General features: G+C 39.2%; 1 long non-coding RNA gene across 2 annotated transcripts in view; it reads right to left on the reverse strand.

Moving 5' to 3' along the window:
- Positions 1-22,462, reverse strand: part of LOC116096259 — a 163,373-nt gene that overhangs the window by 100,355 nt on the left and 40,556 nt on the right. The window contains exon 2 of one of the 2 annotated variants that reach the window (XR_004120922.1): positions 1,894-1,970. The exons of the other annotated variant lie outside the window; for it this stretch is intronic. This is a non-coding gene — a long non-coding RNA (uncharacterized LOC116096259). The remainder of the gene's footprint in view (positions 1-1,893; positions 1,971-22,462) is intronic. 2 annotated transcript variants of the gene reach the window in all.

Below are 22,462 nucleotides of genomic sequence, written 5' to 3' on the forward strand. Positions count from 1 at the left end.
AAAAAAAAAAAAAAAAAAAAAAAAAAAAGAATTCCTCTCTTCTGAGACTTGGAACTTCAAGATGTCAGGCCTAAGCCGAGTCTGCTGTCCCCCAAAAGATCCATTACCCATGCTCAGAAAACATGTTAAGGCACTAGACACTAAGCTTACTGTGGACAGATTTTCCATTTATTTGGCTTCCCTTATAAATTCAAAAGACTTTTATTGAATTAAGCCTCTTAAATTTCAGTAAAACATTTCCTATAGTCGCATTGCAATTTCTGCTTTTTATTAGTCAGCACATTGGAATTGATTTTAATGAAGAGTTTAATATATTACTGGAGTATATGTGTGCCAGTTGCTTGGTTTTTTGATAATCAATTTTTGAGTGAAAAATTGAAAGCTAAGATCAAGCATAGGATTGTGGCCCAGAAATGAAAGCATCCACTTACTTTGCAGATATGTAGCTCTGATCTGAGAGTGAAGGGGCAATGTAGAAAGAATGCCTTATGTATTGTGTGAATGTACCACCTGTCAATTAAAAAGCCTATGGCCCATTGCTGCTTAGGCAGGAAATAGAAGGCAGATTCTGGGATACAGTCAGGAGTGGGAAAATCCTCCCAGGAAGATGTGAGGAGAAAGATGCCTGGGGCCTGAGCTCAGGTACCCAGCCACATGGCAGTATGCTGGCTAAAATAAATGGGTTAGCTTAAATTATGATTCTTGTCAGAGACAAGCCTAGATATATGGCTAAGGTATTTGTAAATATGTAAGTCTGAGTCTTATTTCTGGGAGCATGGGGCTGGAAGGAAGAACCAGGCCTAACTTCTACAGGGCTACCCACGGACCTACATGGGAACCGTTGCTCTCCTGTGAATCCTACAGTCCTCTAACAGTTCTCTAACATGTGGCACATGTGTGGAAGAGATGAAGCCACAACAAAAGCACAGTGGCTACAGAGGCAGTATCTGGGGTTGAATCCGGATGAGGGTGTCTCTTGCACGGTGCTGGAATGAATTTTAGGTTGTTTCCCTTTGCTTCCAGTGCCTGCACACCTGTTTCACATTTGACATCTCCTAGCAATCCTATAAGCTTATGAAGCACAAAGAAGTATAGGCATGGTAGGACTATGGGCTGGGTTGTTCTCCTTTTTGTTTTAAGTAAAATTAAAATGCATGGAAAATAGATGTTGAAGACAGCCATAAAAAGCATGACTGCTGAAGATATTTACAGTCTCCATAGACAGTATAGTCTTGCTCTGGAGAGGTTCCCTGGGGCTGAACAGTGTTATAGAGTGACTGCCAAAGCCTATTAACAGGGCCTTTTGTCTGACTTTCCAGTCTAGACTACTGGGGACTCTTGAAAACAGTGCACCTGCCTTTACATCATAAACCAGCATCAGCTAAAGGGCTAGCCCAGGAGATCCCTCCACTGGTGACTGTATCCTTTAATTACTTTCTGCAGCTCACACATCCCACTTTTATGATCCAATTCATTATATATTGTGGCTTAAATTTCATTTTTAGTAGCTAAATCTTCACTCCCAATTTTCCTTCTCATTGCATTGGTATTGAGGCATCACTATCATGCACAAAGTTCACACATAGACAATTTAATTATGAAATAAAAACAAAAAATAAAAAAATCATGACACTTTAAGTAAATTTCCAATTTTTTTGTTGGCCACAATCATAGCCATCCTGGGATTCATGTGTCCCTCCATCCACAGGTGTCCCTCGAGTCACAGGTGCCCCTTTGTGATACAGAACATTGGTTGTGCTGAGCCTCACAATTGCTCTGCTTACTCACACTGGCATCTGTAGGCAACTGATCCCAACTTATCAGGCCTAGACTTTATGCAAACACTCCAGGTACAAGCATTACCAGTTTGGGACAGAAAAGAATTGGACATACCTTGAACACTTATCACTTCACTCTGACAACATAGCACCAAAGTCTTTGAGGAAAATAAACTAGATCAATGGAAATATCTGAAAGGGGATAAAGGATGAATAAAGATTAATCAAGACTTTAAAATCCATCCAGTGTTTTTTTCTGAACTTATCAGTACTCAGAAAACAAATAGGGCCCATTCTGCACCATTTCCATCACATAACTGTTATTGTTCTTGTTACACTGTTGTTATTGTTGACCAAGTTGCTTTCAATTAAATAGAGTCTCTCCAGAATCCATATACTTTCTTCTCTGAATAAAGGAAAAAGAATGAACAATCTTAACTACTTTCTGAGTATAGCAACCTCCAGAGGTATTTGTTCTGTGTAACCTACAAGTCAGCTGAAGAAGGAAGGATGCAGAGGAGAAACAGAAACAGAGGTCGAAGGGAGACCTAATGGAGGTATCATCCGTTTCTGGAATTATTGTACTTCTCCTTCATGGACCTAAGAGTTCAATGTCACTCACAGTGACAAAGAACTATGTGTAAGAAATTTTTCTTATCCAAATTTATATAACTAAAATGTAGCAAAGCTAGTCTGTTCCTCCCAAGTACTCTGAGATGGATTTCTAGAGTTAATTCTCAATAAGTACTTGGTTCATTACTTAGCGTCCTGCTCTATGAGATAAAATTAAGGCAGCCTTAAACACAATGATTTCCATCAAAGAAGGATGTAAGTAATCACAGCAGATCATTGCAAGAAAAAGCTCTGTTCTTTAGCTGAACCACCTGCAGAGTCAGATTTCAGAGACCCATTACAGTTTCCAATAGTATTATATGGTTTAATAAAGAGCTTGGATATTGTGAGCTTCATCTTAAGAAATCCTTAGATACCTACTATGTGCCAAATATTTTATCTCTTTCTGGGACTCAGAGTTTGATCAAAACAATCCCTAATCTTAAGATTCCACTTTCCAGAAATGAGATTATCTCTCCCTGATGAACAGCTGACTGCATTGGAAGCAAATGTAGATTGTGAAGCAACCACACATCAGTTTTAGTTTAATGCTGCTAGATGTGTGGAGGCTTTATGGAACTGAGAGCATATGAGCCTGATCTTGTGTTATGGCTAAGTCTACAACAGAAACATACACAAGTGTGTATAGACAAAGGAAACGAACTGAAAACTCCGGCAAGAGAGTACTGTTTACATCTGGGAAATCCTGAGAGGGCTGTTCCAGGGAATCCAAAAGGGGGGGGGATCTTGAGCATGAGCTAGACAGGCAAGAAAGTAATACAGAGCTATTAAAACCTCTGGATCATCAAAAACAGTATGAAGGCCATGTAGCAAATACTGGTGATTCCCATCCTATGTCTTTCAGTATAAGCCAGCCCAGCCTCCAACTGCTACCAACTAGACTCTGTCTGAAGTATCACAGAACAGCCAGAGAATCTTATCTGCATTCTGGGCAGGCAATGTACTAGGCCATTACTGTCTCTGCTCCTGTTTCCCCAAGCAATTACTCATGGCGAAGAAATAGTCTGTTACCAGCATTGGGAAGCTCGGAAGCTGGTGCCACACAGCATTATTAGAATTCTGCTGCCCATGTTATCAATTTTCATAATTATTTTTGGTCATATCTTCCATGATGACGATTTTTCCTCTACCCTCCAAATGTTTCCTAGGGTATTACCTCCAAAACTGCCGTTTACACTTGACTAACATCCCCCACCCCAGGAAGCCAAACTGAGACGCTACTATAAGATTAGCATTACCAACTAGATATCTAATTATTATCAAATTGAAGCTAAAGGTAAGCTGCTATGATAAAGATAGCCAAAGACAATGCAGTAAATGGGCATTGAGAAAAGGGGAGCTGTGGACTAAGAAGGGAGTAAGGATGGGCCTCATCAGGACCAGGGCTTCAGAAAAAAATGTTGTGAGAATAAGCATTAGATTTACTCCTTCTTGACATAAGGGTAAGGATTAATGGGTTCTTAGTCATTTTGATTTTTGGTACCCTTTGAGAAACTGATGAAAGCTTTGCATTTTCTAACTAGAAAAACAAAACGTACATACAAATAATTTTGCCTGGAACTTCAAGGGATTCACCAAACCCCAGATTAAGAATCTCTGATTAAAGGCTCTGAATGGACTGGACTTGAAGCCCTGATTGCCTGCAAAGACCTTTGGCATTCATTCCACAGGCACTGGGGAACCAGCAAATGTTTCTGCTATCACAGGTCCCAAGTGGTTAGAGTTTTCCATTCTAAGTGGAACCCTAGGAATCTAAATGTTTTTAACAGATTGAAATCAAGATTTGGGGAAATGTACATAGGTAATTGAACACTTTGTTGGAAAAAAAAAGTTTTCAACCAAATGTACTGTAGGCCTTCAAAGAGCGCTGACTGCAAAATTCAGATGCACTTCAGAGATGGCCTACGAGGTGCTACCACAGCCAAATGTGTTGGCCTCAGACATTCCTGAAGCAGGCTGGATGATGAATGGAGCTGGAAGCTAGCTCAGGCAGACACAATTCGCATCTGATCACATCTAAAAGCCAGAGGTGAAAAACCTCTGGCACAGAGTACAAGGGAAAGTAACAGCAAGAACAAAATAATGCACTTGAAGAAAAACAAAGCTGAGAAGATGTAGAGAAGAACACACTGTATATGGGACTGGAGGAAGGAAACTGATGTGAGAGCAAACGAAGAAAGTGTCAAGATGGGGGAAAGATGGGAACTGGGCTTAAAGGACCTTGAGTAATAACAGAAATGCTAAAAAAAAAAAAGAAAAAGAAAAAGTTAAGGTATGGGCTGTTTGGTTTGTTTTTACAAATGAATTTAAAGAATGGCTCTCATTTTTCACTATTGCTGAAAGTGAAACTGCTTGCTGTCAAATCCTATGTCACCTTGACACACAAACTAGGGTTATTGCAATTGAGAAAATGTCTAAGATCTAGTTATGGGGCATTTTCTTAATTAGTGATTGATGGGGGAGGACCCAGCCCATTATAGATGGTGCCATCCTGGGCTGGTCATCCTGGGTTCTATAAGAAAGAAGGCTAAGCAAGCCATGGGAAGCAAGCCAGTAAGAAGCACCCTTCCATATCCTCTGCATCAACTCCTCCAGGATCCTGCCCTATTTTAATTCCTGTCCTATGTGAATTCACAACCCTTCCCACTGAGGCCACACAAGACAGTCTAGTTAGGGGAACAGGATCTACAGGCAGGCAACAGAGTCTGGACACCCTTCCCCCTAGTTCTTCTCTTTTTAAAATGCTGTTTTAATACTATTGGAAGATCCATTTTGGTTCTATTTTTTAAGACTTCTTTCAATGGTGATCATTGCTGTGGAAGTATAAGCTGAAAAAACTCTTTCCTCTCTATTTTTTAAGTCCTGCTGTTTTTATCACAGTAATAGAAACCCTAACTATGACAATTAACCATGTATAATAATACTATAAATAAGACATTATCCTCATAAGATATTATCCACTGCACTAAATGTAAATAAATGTTAGATATTGATTTAGTTTATCACTAAGGGTTCATATGTTAAATGATGGAGTACCATTAAGAAGTGGGGCCCAGTGGAAGATTGTTAGGTCATTAGGGAAGCCATCCTCACACAGATATGGTTAAGGTACTTCGTGTTGGATCTTAGTTCTTTTTACTATTATGCACCTCATCATGTGATCTCTCCCTTTTGCAAATGTATCTAACATTATGCCATTTGTCTTGTCTCTGCAGAGACAGTAGCATTCATATGGTTTAGAATTCCAGCCTCTGAAGCTTGGGCTAAGAATCTTTTTCATGAGTCTCAGAAATTTCACTATAATGACATAGAATGAACTAATCCAGTAGACAACTGCACACATCTCCAAATGAGCAATAAGAGACCTAGAATTAGGGCCAGATCTGACTTGGAGTTATGTATACCTAGTTCTTGTTCTCCTTATCATAGATCTCATATATGTAGAATAAACAAGGCTGAAGGGACAACACATTACACAACTGAGATCCCAAATTACTAAATAACAATTATTGATGTCTATATATTTACAGATTAAAGTGATAGGCAGGCAGGACATTGTTATTGCTGGAACCTATGAGCATCCACATGATGATCTCTGAAACATTGCTATATCAATGTAGTCAGGAAAGGACCTGTAGGAATATGGGAAGTCTTGGTAGTCTAGGAGTAGGACTTATGATTGCAGCATTCAAATGGCTAGCCTCGTGTTTCTGGAATGGTCTTGAATAGATACTGAGCCGGGCATAAGAGACTGAAACCTGTTCAGCTGTATACTCAACAACCACCATAAGTTTCACATCTTCAGCTTCTTCACTCACATAGGTTAAACCACCTTTCCTCAGAAGGAGTGCAGTGATGGTATAAAGAGCATGGATTCAAAAGCCAGTAGCTTTGCATTCCAAAACTCTTTGTAGTCTCTTTTCCTGTTTGAATGTCATTTTCTGTTACCAGCAAAACAAGATCTGCCAGCCCTCTGGTTATAGTTGTTTCCTTCATTTCCACTCAATTCACAAATAGCAACAAAAAGAACAAATTTTCTTAGAATCTTGATACATAGAACACTTCAGCTCTGCTCCTTTCACCATGAACCTGGAAGTGAAAGCTTTATCTTTCTATTCCTTTGTTGAACATGGCTCAGGGTTACATGTGCTAAGTCACAGTTGCACAGCAAGTGAAGCATCAAGTGGCCTGAACAGAACAGGGTGGTGGAATAACATCATTAGGCAAGTTGTTTTCTTTGGAAATTATTTTCTATTTTTTCCATTTATTTATTTATTTATTTTTATTTACATCCTGATCACAGACTCCTCCTCCAGTTCTCTTCTCACACAGTCCCTCCACCATCCACTTATCCTCAGAGATGGGGGAGGGCCCCCCTAGATATCAACCCACCCTGGCACATCAAGCCACTGCAGGGCTAAGCACAACCTCTCCCACTGAGACCAGACAAGGCAGTCTAGTAAGGGGAACAGGATCTACAGGTAGGCAACAGAGTCCATGACACCCTCCCCTTTAGTTCTTCTCTTTTTAAAATGCTGTTTTAATGCTATTGAAAGATCCATTTCTGTTCTATTTTTTATGAGTTCTACTTCAATTCTGTTTGAAGTTTACCCAGCAGAAGTTTATTAGTTACTTATTGTTTGTCTCAGTGTTGAACATCTCACCAAAGTTCATATACTAATGGCTTATTCCCCAAGTTTGAAGGCAGCAGAATCTTTAGGAGGCAACTGTAGGTATTGCCCTTAAAAAGGACTGTGGACCAAAAGTAACCTGCTTGTTCTGTCATCCTTTCCCCATGATTGCCATGTGACTTATCCTCAAGATTCTTAAAAGCAATTACTTTTTTATACTCTGGAAACTCAATAACTATGAGCCATAATAAACCTTTCATAAGTTATTTATCTCAGGTATTTGACTATGGTGACGGAAAGTTGACTAGTACATTGATATAAATATACATGCATATATACATATACATACTCATATTATGAATATACTACATATATAAGTGTATATACATATATTACATTTACACATACTCCTAATACTTTGATTTCACCTGCCTCATAGGAGAGACTATTGAATTTCCATATTCTTATTTATACTCAATACATATTTTATAAGCATTAACTATGTGCTTATTACTGTGTGTTAACTTGTACATAAATTGACACAAGAAAAAAAATCCCATTTTCCAGAACTTTAAGATCAGTGTGGAAATAAAAGAAGGAAGTCGACAGCCACAATTCTTATCAGTGGTAAATGATATAAATACAAACCATAGCTGAAAACAGGACTTGTCTGTAGAGTGAGCCTTTACCATCTGGTCCAATTTAAAAGTAAGAGTCCTAGAAGAAGAGTTTGTGCAATGTCTCAATGATGTTATCAAAACTGTATTTCTGTCTAGTTCCAGTACATTAGAATATTAATTTTCAACTCTTTTTCTGAATATAACATGGCTATATTTAAGTTCAAAAGGGAAGGAAGAGGAAGCAGAGGAAACAATACCACATTGTGCATGTCTCTATTGGCTAAAATGTTTCCTAAAAGCTCTCAGAAACTTATGCTAGCCCACTGACCATGACAGTGCTATATGCCCATCTGTCTACAGTGAGCAAATGGAGAAATGCAGCTGTCATCAACAGCCATGACTTACTCCTAAGTTTGGAGTATGGTTGCTTCTCCTGAGTTGCTTGGGAAAGAGAGGGACAGTTGAATAAAATCAAGTTCATGCAGCAAAGAACTTGTAACTTGTAGCACCTCACTGCACAGTACATCAGGCAAAGGAATAGAAGAGAAGCAAGCACAAGATTTATCAGAAACACCCCTAAGATGGCCTTATGGGAACTGTGCTAAAATCAGAAAGAACGGCATTTCTTTGAAATGAGCTTTAAGGCAGAACCAGAAATGTGACTGCTTTGGCATAGACTGGTGGGACTTACAATTACACTAAGGGATGGGAGATTACTGACGGGGCAAGCAAAGGACATCTCTGGCATCATGACATCATATTCAATGTTACTGTGCCATAACTGAAAAGCTATGGATTCTAAGAGGCTAAACAAATGAGTACAAATCCAAGTTCCATCTTTGTGAAACAAGAGAACCTCCTATGGGGAGCTAGGGAAGCTCTGAGTAAATGTATGTTTTGACATTGGGCATTGGCCATGTCAAGAACCCTAGCCCCAGCTCCATGGGAACAGCAAAGGCTCAGCCCACACAGAGTATGGCTCAGACACATAGCACAACCTTCTTCTGGTCTATGTGCAGGTATTGGTTTCGTGTGCAGAAAGTCTTCACCATAGCTTTCTCCTAGATGTCTATGTCCTAAATATTTCACCCTTAAAGAGGCTACTCCTACCAAGACTAGCTAAGCCTGTCTCTTTGACCCAGCAGTCTAACACAATGTCTGCCTCCTTGTTTTTCTGTATGCAAACGTTCAGCTCCATATACAATTGTTGTGTAATAAACATGCTAAACTTCTAGAGTGCTGCAGCTTCTCCATCAGAGAGCCCACCTGACTTGCATTTTTCTGTGTATTTGTATGCCTGTGTCTGTTGGTTCTTTCTTCATTCTCTCACTGCCCTAGTCAGGCTCGCCCTGCGAGCTATGCAAGGACACATCAATCTCCTAACTGGTACAAATTAAAAACAATATATGCAAAGCAATAACAGATTGCTTGGAACAGAGCAGTGATTTGGGTCTATTGCTAGTTAGAGCAAAGGAATGAAGATAATGGAATGGAAATGAATTAGAAAAGCATGGGATAAAAGGAGTGAAGCAACTGTGAGCCACAAATTCAGAACTCAAAATCAAAAGGTAAGTATTTTAATAGATCTTTATGACATACAAAGCCCCATTCTTCCATGTTGTGCATATGGGCTCCTCACAGTCAACATGATTATCAGGATTCTCTCTTTTCACCCATCAAAAACAGACTTATCTAAGACTCGGTCCAAAAATACAGTGGACAATCCCCTCTGCCTCACCATCAGCTCTCTCTCTCTCTCTCTCTCTCTCTCTCTCTCTCTCTCTCTCTCTCTCTCTCTCTCTCTCTCTCTCTCTGCCTCTCTGTCTCTTTCTGTCTCTCTCGGTCTGTCTCTCCCTCTCTCTCCCTCTCCTCCCCCTCTCTCCCCCACCCCTGTCATAGCACCTCTGCCCTAGCATATCACTGACCATGCTAAGCAGCATCACAACCACTAGTCATCATGGTGGCAGCAAGGGTCAGTGTCAGAGATGCCATCAGCACTACTCCTTGGTCGGGAGACCCTGGGCTTCACAAAGGGTCATGTCATGCATTGATTTACTTAGCAAAACCTCAAGTGCCCACACATTACTTTTCTAGGCACTAGGATCTCATGACAAAACCCACACACCTGCTTAGAAAATTTCAGTTTAGCAGTAAAACCTATCAAATTATTAAAGAATTCTAATGACATCTAAATGTTCAGAACATAGCACAGGTGGTAGTGTTAGCCTGGAGTGGTTGTAGACTGAAAGGAAATGATGACTAATAAAAGCAAAGGCAAATAGAAAAGTGGAAATAGGGGTTTCCATGGAGGACTGAGTGAATTTGAAGGTAAGTATATCCAAAACATTGTATCATATGACTGTATTAAAAGATTATTTGTTGATGATCTGAACTTTAAATTTAACTGGACAAAACCCTAGCATTGAAGTGAGATAAATTAGAAACCACTTGGCAAACTAAAAGTGATCACAGTCCAAGGAAAGTAGCCACACATTCTGAAGGAAGAAAGTCCCTAGGAGTATATTTGTTCAGGGAACTCAAGCTTCAGAACAGGAACAGCTGCTGTTAGAAAGTCAGACCCAGAACTACTGTATACTAAGCTACTGTTATATGACTAGCTGTAAGTCTCCTTAAAGACTCCTCACAGAACACATTTCTAACCTGTGTTATACAGGATCCAATATCTGAAACAGACTGTGAAACTGTAGATTGCCAGTCCAAGCCCCAAACCTTGGCTTCAAGGTCCCAGGCTATGGCTTGATAGCCTGAATTCTCCTAAGTTTCTAGTTATTACTAATGGTGATATAGTAGGATTATACTTTGAAAACCACTGGCATAAAGATAAGACAACCACTCCACAATGCAAGCTCAGACACACAAGTGAATTTGAGGTACACTGCCCCATGGAAAGAAACGTTGATTGTTTAGTTCTGTCAAGCTCCTTTTGATAACAATGTACACACAAATTGTATAGCTATACTTCTGTACTATAGATTTAAATAAAGACATAAATCATTTTTTCCAGTTTAAAATCATGTCCACAGTTCTATGAACATTAAGCAGCTTCTCTATCATTGGGCTACGTAGTCATCCCCATGTGTTTGCTATGCATATTATTATAAATACAAAATTTGACCATTTTACAGTGGATCTACTGTTTCTATTTTCTTTCTACAGGCCAGTGAATTGTCTTGAGGTCTCAGCTTAGGGGAAACGGGAGTGACTAGAGACTGTCCAACACATAGTCCAAGTGTACACATATCACCCAAGATGTTGTTAGTGGAAAAATACCTTGACCTCTCCCTAACCCTATCATATAAGAATCTTGAGACAGGAACAACTAATATTTTACAGAATTCTCTATGTAAGTCTATGAATAATAAAATGAAACCCCCTACAGCTACCTCAACTAGAGGAAAAACTATCCTTAGACTGACGGGCAGCTACCTCCACTAATGGATAAAAACATTATTGAATCTAAAAATAACAGCTAAGGAAACTGAAACAAAGCCCAATACAAAGTTGAGCTGAGGGTACATGCAACTCTGAGATTCTGGAATTATTCATTGCAATTCAATATTTCTTTCACTCTTTTCTTCTTTCCTTCCTTATTGTTGTTGTTGTTTTGTTTTGTTTTGTTTTGTTTGTGGTTTTCAAGACAGGGTTTCTCTGTGTGACATCCCTGGCTGTCCTAGAACTCATTTTGGAGACAAAGCTGGCTCTGACCTCAAACTCACAGAAATCTGCTTCTCTACTTCCTGAATGCTGAGATTAAAGGTGTGTACCACCACATCCAGCTTACAATTCAGTGTTTCTAATGGACAGCTTTAATTAATGGTGGTAATTTTTTCTTAAAAAAATCTAGTGATATTACAGTAGCATGACACCATGAAAGAAAATGATTGAATTCTATGAGATTCTGAAAAGTTTACCAATTATAAAAAAACAATGGCCTAGCTTACAGGAATTGGAGGAGAATCCCAAGCACAGGACTTTTCAACAACACTGAAGAAAGTCTGGGAAGGTCAGGAGGAGTTATTTGGTCACCTTCTTTGGAGCCCTTTATGGAGATATTTCATGTCTCTGCAGAATCATCTTTTCTCTGCTTAAACCAACTACTGAGTTTCCTCATAAAGTGCTATGGATAGACCAAAATAGCCCAACTTAATTAGCCAGTTCTGCAGTTACTTCATAGCTGTGTGATATACACAGGTCAACTAATCCACGGTAATAAAACTCAGTTACTCACCTGCAACATCACAACCCAAACTCCCATGCCTGTACTCACATTATCACTACCAAGGCAAACAAGAGAGAGTTGTATAAAGCTACATAAGTACTTTTGTGTGTCCGGACTGTAAGGAAGACTCTTTAGCATCATGGAAAGAACACATTTATTGGGACAGGCTGGTTCAAACCTGACCAGAATTTATATAAGCACATTATTTTATCTCTTTGAGATGATTTCTATCCACAACACAGATTCAAGTTAACATTCTTATAGCACATTGAGAAGATTAAACAAGACAGTGGTTGCAAAGTGCCTGGCATACTCAGAGCTCCAAAGTATGAGTTCCCTTCCCATGATTATAAGACATTCAAAGACTTAATGATAGTTTTTTTCTTCAGTTAATGCCATGAATAGCATCATTATACTTGCTTCCTGAAGTGAGAAGCCACAATAACACTCCTCCCTGCTCCCAGGGCTCCTTTGATGTGGTGGAGTTATGGGGGTGTTATTACCACTGGGTAAGACCAAGTCAAAAAAACTCCTCAGCTCTTACCCGTGGAGTACAGTGAAGGCTTAGAGAAGCCTGAAAATTAAGTGATCTTTGTAACTGGGGAATGTCAGAACTCTGACTTCACCTGTTGACTTATTCCCTCAGAAGATCTCATATAAAGAGGATAGTCCTTGTAAGAATTATTTCTTTTACTTTTTGAGATTTTAATATAATTAAATCAATTATCCATTTCCCTTCCTCTCTCCAAACTCTTCCATATACCCTTCATTACTTTTTCAAATCCATGGCCTCTTTTTTCATACATTATTTTACATATGTGTGTATGTCTGTATGTACACATATGTACATATCTGCTCAGTCTGTATATTGTTAATTGTATATATATTTTTAGGACTGACCATTTGGTATTGGATAAAACTATTCCCAGGATTCTTTCATCGTCTATAATTTTTTGTTTAGGCTTGAGGCCTAATGGGCATTCCCATGTTGGTATGTCTATTATTTGTCTTTGTTCAGTTCATATTTAAATAATCATGTCAGTGAGACATTATGAGACCTTCTGACATTACTAGGAGACCAAATTTCACAGAAAACTCCCTGATCCTCTGGCTCTTCCAATCTTTCATCTCTCTCATCTGTAATAATCCCTGAGCCTTAGATGTAGTTGTTTTATAGATGTATCCTTGGGACTCGACTCCACAAGTCTACAATTTGATTAGTTGTGGTTTTCAATAATTGAGTCTCTTTGATGAGGGTGAGGACTATACTTATCTGTGGGTATAAGGACAAATATTTAGAATTTAGGTGGGTATTATGCTACTTTAGTAAAATGGCAGTCGTATGTTCTTCTCGAAGATCTATAACTTCACATCCTCTAGGTAGTTAACTAGGTTTCCAGGACCAGGCATGATTTTTCTCTTGAGAAACAGATCTTAAGTCCAAATTAGAGAGCTATGAGTTATTATCAATGTTTGTATGCCACTACTATACACTTAGAGTTCTTCTGCCATGATGGTTATTGTTATAAAGAAAACACAGCATAGCTAGGTAGGACTGTTGTCTGTTTGCCTCCTTTAGAAGCCTGCATGACACCTTCTGGTACCATAAAAATTAGTCATCAGGGAGGAAGTTTTTAGGTACATTCTACCTCAGGGTCCTTTGGACTCTGATAGGCAGATTTTTAAAAGGAATAGTCCCCCAAAAAGCAAAAGAGAAACGTTTCAGCTTGTCCCAGTAGGAAAGAGATGTCCGTCTAAATATCTATTTTCATGTGGAAATCATATAACATTTGTTTCTGAAATATTTCATTCATTCACCAATCACTTTTGATTGGTATTTTTAGCATCTATTTTGTGTCAGACTTGGCATATAATAGATATGATTAATTCTGCTTGGCCATATGTCCACATTTATATAACCACAGAGCCACAAACCCAAACCGTCCAGATTGGGGCAAGTCTGTGACATGATGATGGCAAAGAGAAGGTTTAAAAACCATGTGGATTCATGGTGAAAGTGGGCCTGCCTGCATGTGTATATTAAGCTGACAGGCATGCAGGTGACTAAAGAAAGGACCCTTTGAGACTAAGGTATCTCTTGCACGTGCATTGGCAAGTGGCCTTCTCTAGATTCCAGTGAACAAATCATAGACAGAAGGATCTAAGCATAGGTAAAACCTCAAATTAGAAAAACACATTTACCCCTTCTCTTATCACATGGATTCTACATAGAACCAAAGCCTATCAGTGGGCAGGTTTGGACAATGAGGTTAAGAAAATGATCAAAAAAAAAAATTGCAGAACAACAAGGAAAATAAAGTGTATGAGACCGTCTTCCTTCATAATTCATAAAATGAAGTCAATGTATCAACAAAAAGACCCCTCCCCCCAAAAAAACAGAGTTAGGTATAAAATACAAATGACCATATTATTATCTGGGGTCTCATTTCATGCAGCCATCATTTCATGCCTGTCTACTGGGAAATTTGTTCATCTTGATGAACCCTGTATATTTTCTCAATGTAACTGGTAACTATTCAGAATAGCAGACACCTCCAAATGCAAGGTGATATGGGCAACAAGTTATCATCAGACGCCTAGGTGCCCATCTGTGAGTTCTGTCAGTAGCTTACGTGTTACCCAGAAGTTGTGGTAGTAAAAATATGACAAGTTTCTGTAGAGGGTAGCCGGTGTTGCATGCTTCTAGGATCATGGTTTCTCTGTTCTTCTGTCCTACACCTGGAGTGGCCTGAGTCCCAAACAGAAACTTCAAAGTTGTTTGGGGTAGAGGCTAAAGAACTCCTTCCCAGCTCTCAGCCTCAAGTCTATTTTCTTCTAATTCTACTGCTAACTTTTGACTCCAATATCGTCTCCAAGTCCCTAGTACTGGCTAAAGTCTATTCTAGAAGTGGATATTTTTGTTAATTCATATGTCTATCCCCAGCAAGAATAAGACCAGCATAACGTAAAAAGTTATTAGATATTACAAGGTAAAGGGGTAAATGAATAATGCAATATATTATTACTACTAGCCTCTGCCAAAGCTTTCTATGCAATGCCCAATCTCTACTCCAAAGAATAAGAAGACTATTAATAAATACTGTTGACTACCATCTACTATGCACTGGTTTCTTACCCTTTTAGATGGCACAAAAATACAATCTAGTTTTAACCAAGGCCAGTTAGCACATATTCAAATATTTTTAAGAAATTAAGAATAAATAGATCTAGGATTTCAACCCAATCTTTTAAGGGTGGCTACTTTTGACTCAGGTTATAAAATACACAGCCTTCAATTCAACACCACCTGACATACTTACAGACTCAAGGGCTAATTTTCTCTGAGCATTTTACAGCTAATATAGTGAGATGTATCTATTCTTTATGAGTATCCTTTTCTTTCATCTTTGGTTTTGTCTGTGTGCTTGTGTGTGGCTTCTGTGACATTTTCTGCTTAAAACTTTACTATACATTTTCTTTCAAAAACACAAGTGCTCCTTCATTGTGGTGCAGACCTGCTCCTTACACTTAACCCATGTGTGCTGCAGTGACTTCCTGGTCCTGTCTGTGGTCTTTATACTGTTCTTGTGTGTGGCTTCTGTGCCATTCTGCTTAAAACTTTACTATATATTTTCTTTCAAAAACACAAGTGCTCCTTCATTGTGGTACACCACCTGCTCCTCACACTTAACCCATGTGTGCTGCAAGGACTGCCTGGTCCTGACTGTGGTCTTTATACTATTCTAGCTAGATCCCCTGCTGAGCCCAGGGGCTCAGATCCCCTCTTGGGCATTTTTCTCATCCCTGATCTAATCCATCACCTGCAGCCCAGATGGGAGACCACAAATCTGTAGGAATGCATCTCTAGTGAAGGACACGTGCTTGCCCTAAGGCTCACCATTCATTCCCAGACCTGGAATCTGGCAGCCTTAGAGAGAACACACGTTTTTTGGACCAAAGATGGAAGAAGATCCTTTTCTTAAATTCTTTAAACAGAGGCCTTTGCTGGGACCAAATCACTTCAAAATAAATGATAACTCAAAAGATCTGATAGCTGTCTCCAGTATTTCCCATCCCCATCACACTTTTTGAGTGAAGTCACCCTCACATGTAAGATTTAGCATTATCTTTCTGATGTGCTGTGTTCCTTTACCTCAGATTGTCTCACATACTAAATACATATTAAATCCATGTTCCACAGCTCTTACTATTTCTCAGCAGCATTTTCTGTCATGGTAACAATTTTCTTATCTTTTAAAAATGAAAATTAGAATTAGTAAAGTAATTAAACAGTAGAAATTAAAGTCTAAAGTTTTCAGAGAAGTTTAGTTCCTGCTTTTAAAATGGAACTTCTATAAATAGGCCCCCTTTTACTGTGACACATGGGACACTGGGAATGTGTAAGACCACTTACACATGCTGAACTAGACTGTGACCCACTGTGGGCCTATATCCTACATTTGTCAAGTAACATGAAAACAAATGACAGATAATAATAAAATAACTACTCTGTTAACCTTTGAAGTTCACCATGAATTGTGTTAAAAATAATTCTGCTTTTTAAAGATTCATATTAATTACATGTAGTGAAAATTAAGTGTGTGGGGGTGTGTAGGGGCTGTGGGGGGTGTAGGAACACATGCCTCAGAATGCCTATGAAGTTCAGAGGGTAACCTCAGATATGAATCTCTACCTCCAACCCACCTTGTTTTAGACAGGATCTCTTTGCTGTTTCCTCTTGTACGCGTCAGACTAGCTGACTCATGAGCTTCCAGGATTCTTCTGTCTCCACCTCCCATCTCACTACAAGAGCACTGGAATTAGGTACTCACTACAGTGCTGGCTTTACATAGGGAAAGCCATGTACTGTGCATTCAGATCCTCATGCCTGCACAGCAAGCATATTACCCAATGAGCAACACCTCTAACTCCAAAGGCAGCTTTTTTATTTGTCACGTAATTCTGTGTGTTTGAACACTGCAAGTAGTTATATAGTGTAAGCCCATTTCCATGGTATAGAGCACAAGATACATGGAGTAACTACATAATTTAATAAATTTAAAAGTATCCATTTTGAAAGTGAAGTTGCATTATTAATAATTGTGCTCTCTTATGGAAGTAGAGAATTATTCCTAGAACTTTAATGCAGGGGCATCCACATATTTATCAAAGTCCTTTCTATCTTCTCTGCCAGCTGTCTGGAATATGAGGAAATAGAGAGAAACTGGAAAAGAAAAACAGTCTCTAAATGAATATGAAGTGCTGAACATTGGCCAAGGCCATGACCAGTATTGTGTTGTGTTATGAAGAAACTAATAAACACTGAGATAAAAGTGTAAACAGTTCAAGGTTCCTAAGAAAACTTAGGTTGCTAATCTTAGTAGCACCACACAACTGAGTAATGACAGAGTACCAGGCTGAAGGGGATATGAGTGCAGCTCCAATCACCACTGACCCCTGAGCATCAAAATCACTGTGTACAGGCTAAGGAGCCATGGGGGAAAGCTCCAGGCTGTCAGAAGGCAACTGTCCATGCCTCCCAGAGGGTTCTTATTCTAGGATTTCGTGTCCTCCATTACAAACTGAGCAGCCACCTAGGAAAAGGTCATCTACTTTTTAATGTGTATTAAAGGTAGCAGAAGTTGTGCTTCATTTGTCCAGAAATATAGAGGATAAAACATTTTTAGTCTGCTTGTTTTATTCAATAGTCTCTTAAAATTCTGTTGGTGATAATATATACAACCCCACTTGGAGGTCAGGTGACCAAAAGCATTCAAATTATAAAATATAAATTATAAATAATACCAATATATCTTTAGCTCACTGGACTTCTACTCAGATTTCTAGAACGTACGAAGAATACGATTTTTACTATTTAAATTGCCTTCAAAAACCTACTTGGCAAAGAATAGAACAGCATGACCTTCAGATAGCAGGCTCATGGACCAGGAGTGTTCTTTATATTACCCAATGTCTCTTACTGGCTGTTAAGAAAAACCAACATTGTAAGAAGTGGAACCATAGCTTTATATAATGTTTGAGCTATAAAGAAAGAGGGAAGTGAATGCTAGAAACAGACATGACAGAGTGAGGATTTAGGCCTTAGTGGTACTGCACACATGGGGCAGTTCTTAGAAATTTGTATAACCTAAATAAGTATAAGGATTTCTTATGTCAATTATAGACTTCCCAGTCTTAATCCCACTTCTTCTAACCCTAAAAATGCCAATGATGTAATAAGGATACCATAAAGAGCATTCTTATAGTATTAACTTGGCTATCAAGGAAAATGGATATATATCCATAAATATGTGAATATATATCATTTTAATGTATGTATATATACACATATATGTGTGCTCATACATATAGACACATTGCAAACTGCTGAGCCCTTATGTTGTGTTCAGCGGGTTTGCAAGAGACTGGTCACCTTGTCATCGCTAGTTGTCATACTTCTACCCTATTTATTCTCAATTCTACAAGTCACTCTTTCATCCATAGAACAGAGATATTCTCAAATTCTCTTGGTGTAATAATAACCTGATTGTTTGTTAGAATTACAGTTTCAGCAAGATGACACTGGAGTCTATGAGTCTGCATTTCAACATCGCCTTTGCTTCACTCTTCATTGTGACTGGTCTACAGACAACACTTGGGAAGATTCAAAATGGAGAAATTGTACAGATGCACTATCTCTCAGTAACTTCTAAATTTTTCTGAGCTTCAGAATCAAACAAGGAATAAAGAAACTATTCATTTAGGAGTCCTTTCCCTCAAAGTAAGTAACTCCCTGAGAGGTGTGTGACATGTCTACTCAAACACTGGCCGTTCAGTGCCCACCTAGAATTAGAAGCCACTACTTTATCTTGCAAGGCTGGCATTCCACTCATTCTGACCTCAGTGGCCAATTTTCTTTAATCATCCAAAGCTACCCTACATGGGCTATGGGTACTGCTTTCCTGAAAGAAAGGAAGGATTTCCATATCTAGCATGCCAACACCAGACTTTCATGCTTAAGACATTCCTCACTGGTGTCTATCATAACTCTACTCTCCATAGTCAGTCTTCATTGCTGTTCTTTGTATAAAAAATACAGTAGTAGGTAGATGACAGAAAAGTTCTTATCTGTAAATGTGTTCATAGGAAAACAAATTTCTTTAAAAAGGCACCAGAGGACTCAAAAATTCCAACTTGGCATTTAAAGAAATAGGAAGAGTAGTCAATAGGATGTTCTTTTTTTAAATGTTAACCATTTTTGTTTTGTTTTGTTTTGTTTTTTTGTTTTTCGAGACAAGGTTTCTCTGTGTAGCCCTGGCTGTCCTGGAACTCACTCTGTAGACCAGGCTGGCCTCGAACTCAGAAATCCGCCTGCCTCTGCCTCCCAAGTGCTAGGATTAAAGGCATGCGCCACCATGCCCGGCTATGTTAATCGTTTTTAAAATTATTTTCTTTTTATTTATTCTTCCCTCATATATTACATCCCAACTACAGATTCCCTTCCCTCCCCTCCCCCAGTGTCTCCCTACCCCACCTCCATCTCCCTCAGATCCATGTTCCACTTCTGTCTTCTCCTACAAAAGAACAGGTCTTCCAGGGGCCTCAATCAAACATGGCATAACAAGGTACAATAAGACCAGGGGTATATTTGCACATCAAGGCTAGATAAGGCATTCTGGCAGCAGAAAACATTGCAAAGGCAGGCAAGAGAGTCAGAGACAACCCCTGCTTCCATTGTTAGGAATCCCACAAGAAGACCAAGCTACACAACCATAGCATATACACAAAGGACCTAAGTCAGACCCACCACAGGCTTCCTAATCTCTGTTAGCCCACTTGAGTTCCAGTCAGTTGATTCTGTGAGCTGTGTTCTTGTGATGTACTTGATGCCCCTGGCTACTATAATCCTCTTCCCCCTTTTCTTCTTCCTCCTCCTCTTCCTCCTCAGGACTCACCAATCTCCACCTAATGTTTGCCTGTGGGACTCTGTATCTGTTTCCATCAGTAACTCCACCTCTGACCGACAGGTTAATATCCAAAATATATAAGGGACTCAAAAAATTAGACACCAGCTGAGCAGTGATGGTGCATGCCTTTAATCACAGCACTTGAGAGACAGAAGCAGGTGGATTTCTGAGTTTGAGGCCACCCTGGTCTACAAAGTGAGTTCCAGGACTGCCAGCACTACACAGAGAAACCCTGTCTCAAAAAACCTAAAAAACAAAAAAAAAAAAAAAAAAAAAAAAAAAAAAAAAAAAGAAAAGAAAAGAAAAAGAAATTAGATATCAAGAAACTAAACTATCTATTTAAAAAATACAAGGTATACAAGGTACATATCTTAACAGAGAAATCTCAACAATCTCTAATGAGTGAGAAATACTTAAAGAAATGTTCAATATCCATAGCCTTCAGGAAAAATGCAAATCAAAACAACTTTGAGATTTCATTTTACACCTTTCAGAATGGCTAAAATCAAAAACACAAGGACAGCTCATGCTGGCAGGAATGTGGAGCAAGGGAACAGTCCTCTATTGCTAGTAGTAGTGCAAACTTGTATAGCCACTTTGAAAATCAATATGGAGATTTCTCAGAATATTTGGAACTGATCTTTTTTTAATATACATAAATAACTTTATTGTTTTAAAGATATGTATACTGGCATATCTGTGAGTTAGATGCACTGCCCAAGTACAGTAGAGGAAAGATTACAAAAGATACTTAAGAAATATTCACATAGAAAGGATGGCAGGGAGAATGTCCTTTTGCAAAGAACAAGTGCATTCCGTATAGACAAGAGGGGTGCGATAGTGTTTCCAGGCTTGGGAGCCTCCCTCTGTGCTGAGGTATACCTGTACTCCTGGGCATATATCCAAATGATGTTCCATCCTACCATCCTATCACAAGGACACTTGCTCAGCTATGTTCATAGCTATGAACTTGCTCAACTATGTTCATAGCTATGGACTTTATTCATAATAGCTAGAAACCAAAAACAACCTAGATGTCACTCAACCAAAGAATGGATATAGATATAGATATAGATATAGATTATACAATGGACTGTTACTTATATTATTTAACTGTTAATGGGATGTGTCGTATATAAACATCACTATATCCATTTCATGCAGCTCACCTTCTCACACATGAAATTCAAGTACAGCCATGAAGCACATGTCTGATGTATCAAACTGATGGCCATTGGTCATTACAGTCCTCTCAGACCTGAAGCCATACTCCACTTGCCAATTATACAGAGCTCTCTTCTACTTATCACACTAACCTTTCTGTGCAGAACCTGTGCACATGGATTAAGGTACCAAGATTTCATTTTTTCTTTTCTTTCTTCTTTTCTCTTTTGCTTGTATATTTTCTTTATTTACATTTCAAATGTTTTCTCTTTTCCAGGTCTCCCCTTCAGAAACCCCCTATTCAATCATCCCCCATCTCCTGCCTCTATGAGGGTACTCCCCTGCCCACCCACTCCCATCTTCCCACCCTAGCATTCCCCTATACTGGGACATTGAACATCTTCAGGCCTGAGGACCTCTCTTCTCACTGATGTCCAACAAGGCCATCTTATGCCACATATGTAGGTAGCGCCATGGGTCACTCCATGTGTTTTCTTTGGTTGGTGGTCCAGTCCCTGGGAGCTCCAGGTAGGAGGGGGTCTGGCCTGTTGACACTGCTGCTACCTCCATGGGGCTGCAAACATTCTCAGCTCCTTCAACCCCTTCTCTGTCTCATCCATCTGGGACACCTGAGCTCAGTCCAATGGTAGGCTGTGAGCTTCCTCCTCTGTATTTGTCAGGCTCTGGCAGAGCATCTCAGGAGACAGCCATATCAGGTTTGTATCAGCAAGCATTTCCCAGCATCCACAATAACATCTGGGTTTGCTATCTATATATGGGATGGATCCCCAGTCTCTGGATGACCTTTCCTTCAGTCTCTGCCCCACACTTTGTCTCGATATTTCCTCCTGTGAGCATTTAGTTCACCCTTATAAAAGACACTGAAGCATCCACATGTTGGTCTTCCTTCTTAGGCTTCATACGGTCTGCGAATTGAATCTTGGATATTCTGAACTTTTGGGCTAATATCCACTTATCAGTGAGTACATACTGTGTTTGTTCCTTTGTGACTGAGTCACTTCATTCAGGATGATATTCTCAAGTTTCATCCATTTGCCTGAGAATTTCATGAAGTTATTGTTTTCAATGGCTGTGTAGTACTCCATTGTGTAAATGTACCACATTTTCTGTATCTACTCCTCTGTTGAGGGACATCTGGGTTGTTTCCAGCTTCTGGCTATTATAAATATGGCTGCTATGAACACAGTGGAATATGTGTACTTGTTACATGTTGGAGTGTCTTCTGGGTACATGCCCAGGAGTGGTATAGCTGGGTCCTCAAGTAGTAAGCACTATTCCCAATTTTCTGAGGAACTTCCAGACTGATTTCTAGAGTAGTTAGGTACCAAGATTTTCAACTGTCACCCAGAAACATCCTACAATAAGGCCCTCCTAACCAGACCAACTCTATTCCTTTGGACTATATGAC

The sequence above is a fragment of the Mastomys coucha genome, unplaced genomic scaffold, assembly GCF_008632895.1.
Source record: "Mastomys coucha isolate ucsf_1 unplaced genomic scaffold, UCSF_Mcou_1 pScaffold18, whole genome shotgun sequence".
NCBI lineage: Eukaryota > Metazoa > Chordata > Mammalia > Rodentia > Muridae > Mastomys > Mastomys coucha.